Raw genomic sequence first — 6,108 nt, forward strand, 5'->3', positions numbered from 1 at the left:
GAAATTTCCTGCCTACAGGGACCATGATAAGATAAGTAACCTCAAAGCGAGCAAAAGTCAAAGGAAGTTTAAATATGACGAACAATAGCACTTCAAGTGGTGAAGAATTTAACAAATAATTAAATGCTGATCTTTCTTGTGAGGTATCACTACATGCATATTTTGAACTCTTGAAATGACTAAAGCTTTTCTTTTCACATTTAAATTTTTTTTATTTTTGTATTATTATATATATATATTTACTTTACAATATTGTATTGAAACATGTATAATATCATATAAGCTTTTCAAAAGGCAAATAATTTAGTTGACATTACTTTTAATTATCATCTCTTTTCTCCATCTTCCTTGTTATTTATTTATCACTCTTCTAGGCCTATTTGTAACTCTTCTAGCCCTACTGGGCACTAATGGTAAAGAACCTGCCTGTCAATGCATGAGACTCAGGAGATGTGGGTACATTGCCTGATCAGGAAGATCTCCTGGGGGAGGAAATGGCAACCCACTCCAGTATTCTTGCCTCGAAAAGCCTACGGACAGAGGAACCTGGCAGTCTACAGTCCATAGTGTCACAATGAGTTGGACATGACTGAAGCAACTTAACACACTAGCCCTATGGGGTTCCTTAGACGTGCTGCCACGACTTTGTGCTTTCATATTTCAATTGGTACATCAGTATCAATCTCCTTTATGGAATTACAACGCAAAATTTAATCCTTAGCAGCAATGACCAATGCATTTCTCTCTTTATTTTAATCAATGTCCTCATGGCAGTCATTAAATGATTTTTACAGTGAATTATATCCATTGTATGACTATGTAATCTGTGACTTTAAACTTCCTTATTGATAAAAGTTTTTTTGAAATTCTAAATATTTATACTTATTTTTTACTTTAAAATAAACTTTGAGGTTTTGAGAATTTTTTCTCTGTTAAACTCAGAAATAGTATTTTCTTCTTTTTATTATTATTTCTCTCAATTTATAGAAATTGTTTAGAGAAATTATATGCAATCTTTTCAGTGCTGGGAAAGAAAAGTTCAAAGTGAACATCCTGAAACAACAATTTTCATTTTTTCTATGTTTGTAATTCTAAGGGTTTCTAAAATGGCATGAGTAGCAAAGAACCCCCTTGTCAATGCAGGAGATGAAAGAGACATGGGTTTGATCCCTTAGTCGGGAAGGTTCCCTGAGGAGGGCATGTCAACCGACTCTAGTATTCTTGCCCGGAGAATCCCATAGACAGAGGGACCTAGAGGGGACAGTCCACAGGGTTGCAAAGAGTCAAACACAACTGAAGAGACCAGCACACACACACAGAGTTGACTTCATCAGGGTCAATGAAGAATGGAAGACCAAATCTAGTTCAAGAAGAGATAAAATAGGATACACACAAAAGAAAATTGTTTAGGGATCCTATCAACATTCTCCTAGCTCTTTGAAACCAATAAAATTCTTTTGACTAAATCATTAAAGGCACATTTCACTTGTTTGTTCCTCAGAGTATACATAAATAAGTTTAACATGGGGGAAATGGAAGTATTACTTCTTCCTTATTAATAGCCAATTCATCTTTTGATGAAGGTTTGATAGAGACAAAGATGCAGCTTCCATAAGTGATAGAAACCACAATAAAGTGGGAAGACAGGTGGAAAAAGCTTTTGTCCTTTGCTGGGCAGAAGGGAATCTTAGAACTGTTCTGATGATAAACATGTAAGACAAAACCACACATATGAGAATCATGATATATATCAACACGGAGCCAACAAGGGTCATCTCCTCAATGAACCATAGATCTGAGCATGAGATCTTCAGAAGTGGATTAACGTCACAGAAGAAGTGATCAATGACAGAGTCACAGAATTCCAGGTTCAGTCCCAAGCAAAATGGTGGAAATATAATCAAGAAAGTGGTCATCCAACAGCAGAAGGTAAGCATTTTGCAGAATCTGTGGTTCATGATGGTCATGCAATGCAGGGGTTTGCAGATGGCTACATAGCGATCATAGGACATGGTGGCCAAGAGAAAAAATTCTGTCATTCCAAACACGTAGGTAAAAAATAGCTGGGCTACACAAGCATTATAGGTAATGGACCTGTCACCTGTTGATATACTATACAAGAATCTAGGAATGCAGGCAGAAGTGAATGAGATTTCTAAGAAGGAAAAATTTTGGAGGAAATAGTACATTGCAGATTTAAGATGAGAATCCACTAATATGAGGATGATGATGATCAGGTTTCCAGCTATACTCAATATGTAGGTGATGAGTAGAAAGTGAAAATCAAAATCTGCATTTGTAAGTCATCTGTTAATCCCAGGAGGATGAAACTGACTACTGGTGTGTGGTTTCTCATTTCTGGGTATGGACTTCTGTCCAGTCTGCTTAAACTGTCCAGTCTGTTAAACTGTTGGAAGGAAAATCTGAGAAGAGTGTAAGAAAATGGCTTACATTTCACATGTAGATTTTGTTTAGATAAGTCAAGTCAAGCCATTTATATGTATCTTCTTTCTAAATAATGAATATTTTAATTAATTCATGGTGTAAGCTCTGTTGGTATATCTGTGGTAGGCTAGAAACTTAGCTCCCAAATATTTTGGACCTCGAAATATGCTAAAATGTACATTTTATATTGTAGTTCAGTGTATGGGCACACAAACAAAGCACACATATATATACAAACATATACCTACAACAAAAATTTCAATATCAATCTGAACATGCCTTGATCTCTGAGGTTTTCTATAAAATCTCTAAAAATATTGAATCTTTATGCTGTGTGTGTCAAACTAACATAATAGTGTAAATCAAATATACATCAACTTTAAAATAAACAAAAAATACCAATATCACAAAACTGATTTTATAGCATGCTAAATGGTGATAACCTGTACTTATAAAACACATTTCATTTTTTAAGGGCTTGTTAAATCATATTGTCTAAGTAAAACATATTTTCCATGATATCTCTTTAAAAGTATGTCATGCTTTTACTTTCTATTTTGGAATTGATTTTTCTCATAACAAATTTGTTCCCTAGGATCAATAAAATCATGAACTTTAGAATATCCTGTTTTCTAAGAATTTTTCTTTTATCACTAATTGAAATTTTGCACAGGTTAATTATCTGGTTGAAGCTCCCTTTTTTGATATATTAAAAACATTTAAGTGTTTCTTTATCCATTTGCAAAAGCATTTGAGGACTCTGTTCCACTGCCATGACAAAACCTATACTTAATCTACAGAGGAGAGTTCCTGTAATGAAAATTCTTTCCTAGACGTTTACCGTGAATTTCTCCAAATGAACTTTCATCATTAGCTTTAGTATAACTGCATCCAATTTCCAATCTATTCCTCAACTACTTCCAATATGGTTTCTGAACACAGCACTCCACTGAAACTGTTATTTGTAGCAATTATTTCTTGCAGTTGTAGCTGTTATGTTTCAACGAAGTGTAGATCATATTCTTTGCAAGTTTTGTTTTAATTTGTCACTGTCAATCACTTCTTCTACTTAGATTGCTATAAACGCATTGTCTGCACAATATCCATACTCCTGGTTTTTATTCTGCCCTTTTGGTTTCTCCTTTATAACAACCTTTAACACTACTCATCTTTATAACATTGATATTTCTCACACTTCACCCCTACATCATCTTCTGCTTATCTATGACTTTTTTGTGGAAATTGTGAAATATCTTGACTTCAATTTATCACTTAAAATTTGGTAATTTAAAAATGTTTCATATTTGATATGATCTGTTTCAATGCTTCCCTTGTAGCTCAGTGGATAAAGAATCTGCCTGCAGTGCAGGAGACCCAGGACCAATCCCTGGGTTGGGAAGATCCCCTGGAGAAGGAAATGGCAACCCACTCCAGTATCCTTGCCTGGAAAATCTCACGGACAGAGGAGCCTAGTGGGCTGCAGTCCATGGGGTCACAAAGAATTGGGCACGACTGAGCAACTAACACACTTTAACACACACTTTCAATGCTAAACATCATCACCTGGCAATTTCACACTCATTCAAAGCACACATGTTTAAAATGGAATGCCATCTCCACTGCACCTCTGTTCACTCTCTGCCTTATTCCATGTTTGGTGTTCAGTTCAGTTCAGTTGCTCAGTCATGCCTGACTCTTTGCAACCCCATAGACTGCAGCACGCCAGGCTTCCCTATCACCAACTTCTGGAGCTTGCTCAAACTCAAGTCCATCAAGTCGGTGATGCCATCCAACCATCTCATCCTCTGTCATCCCCTTCTCCTCCTGCTTTCAATATTGCCCAGCATCAGGGTCTTTTCCAATGAGTCAGTTCTTTGCATCAGGTGGCCAAAATATTGTAGTTTCACCTTCAGCATCAGTACTTCAGTGAATATTCAGGACTGATTTCCTTTATGATTGACTGGTTTGATCTCCATGCAAGGGACTCTCAAGAGTCTTCTCCAACACGACAGATCAAACACATCAATTCTTTAGTGCCCAGCTTTCTTTATAGTCCAACTCTCACATCCATACATGACTACTGGAAAAACCATAGCTTTGACTAGATGGACTTTTGTTGGCAAAGTATTGTCTCTGCTTTTGATATGCTGTCTAGGTTGGTCATAGCTTTTCTTCCAAGGAGCAAGCATCTTTTAATTTCATGGCTGCAGTCACCACCTGCAGTGATCTTGAAGCCCCCCAAAATAAAATCTCTCACTGTTTCCACTGTTTCCCCATCTATTTGCCATGAAGTGATGGAACCAGATGCCCTCATCTTAGTTTTTTGAATGTTGAGTTTTAAATCAGTTTTTTCCACTCTCCTCTTTTACTTTCAAAGCAGCTATTTAGTTCTTTTTCACCTTCTGCCATAATTGTGGTCACATGCATACCTGAGGTTATTAATCCATGTTTGCTGTACTAAAACCAAAATTTAGTGTTGACTGACCTATATTAACAACTGAGATCAAGCTAGAATTTTCTTAGTATAACCCTATCTTGAAAGTCTATCGACACTGCAAGTATTTTCATTTAATTATGTTTTTTCCCTGATTCATACAGAGGAAGCTCTATCTGGTCTTGGGGAAATTTGCTGGTCTTGGAGTAATGGAGAGTGGCTCTAGAAGCACACCATCCTGAGAGTCAGGTATTGTAGTCATCTTAGGTGGGCTACTGTTCAGAAAGTAGTTTTCCCTAACCATTTATTCCCTTCCACTCTTCATGATTCTACTTGTTTGCTGCTCCCAATCTATAACTGGCATTTAGTGACTTGTTCCTCTTTGTTCTGTTTAGACTCCTCTAAGCAGTCTCCTAAACTCTCAAGCCAGTTTAAGACCTAGGGGTTTTGTCACACCTTATATCACATCCTATTCAAAAATCTCATTTTATGTAATAACCACAGAACAGACAGATTCTGAGATATAGAATTAATTCAAGATAATATTTACCCTTAGAAATAGATCAGTTTATATTGTATAATATATGGAATCAATTTAATAACTACTCTGACACTTCTAACCTTTTACATATCTCTGACTCTAATTCCAAGGATTCTTGTTGGTTTTTACATTTGTTGATGAAATGTTCTAGGTGAGTTTTATTTTATTTATTTTGTTATCTGTTTATATACTTTATTATTTTTATTTTCTTTTTTGACTGTGATTTGTCTTCCTTGTTTTGTGTATACTTCTATATGCAGTGAATGAGAGCTATACTCTAGTTGCAATTTTGGGATTTTCTTCATGGTGGCTTCTCATTGCAGAGTGTGGGCTCTAGATCATGGACTCTGAAGTTTGGTGAATGGGCTTAGTTGACTGGTGGCATGTGGGATCTCCCCAGACCAGGGATGGAACATGTGTCCCTTCATCACCAGAACTCATAACCAGTGGACCACCAGGGAAGTCCATTAGGTGGCTCTTAAATAGCACTATAACCTCTCCACTCAGCACATAAAAAACACTTGCATCAAGGCCGAAAGGCAAACACTGTTAGGCAAAGAAATAGCTTTCCTTTTATGCCTTCAATTCATGCTTCTTCAAAACACCTGACACTAAAATAACAATACCAGAGATTCAGGAATACAGTTGTGGATTTGGACCAACAACTGCTCTGTGGTTGTTCCTCAGC

The 6,108-nt window shown here is 36.5% G+C and overlaps 1 pseudogene; it reads right to left on the reverse strand.

Annotated features, from left to right (window-relative positions):
* Positions 1–1,429: 1,429 nt before the first annotated feature.
* LOC113893515 lies at positions 1,430–2,356 on the reverse strand (annotated as a pseudogene).
* Between the last annotated feature and the right edge of the window lie 3,752 nt (positions 2,357–6,108).

Source organism: Bos indicus x Bos taurus, chromosome 5 (genome assembly GCF_003369695.1).
Source record: "Bos indicus x Bos taurus breed Angus x Brahman F1 hybrid chromosome 5, Bos_hybrid_MaternalHap_v2.0, whole genome shotgun sequence".
In the NCBI taxonomy this organism is placed as follows: Eukaryota; Metazoa; Chordata; class Mammalia; order Artiodactyla; family Bovidae; genus Bos; species Bos indicus x Bos taurus.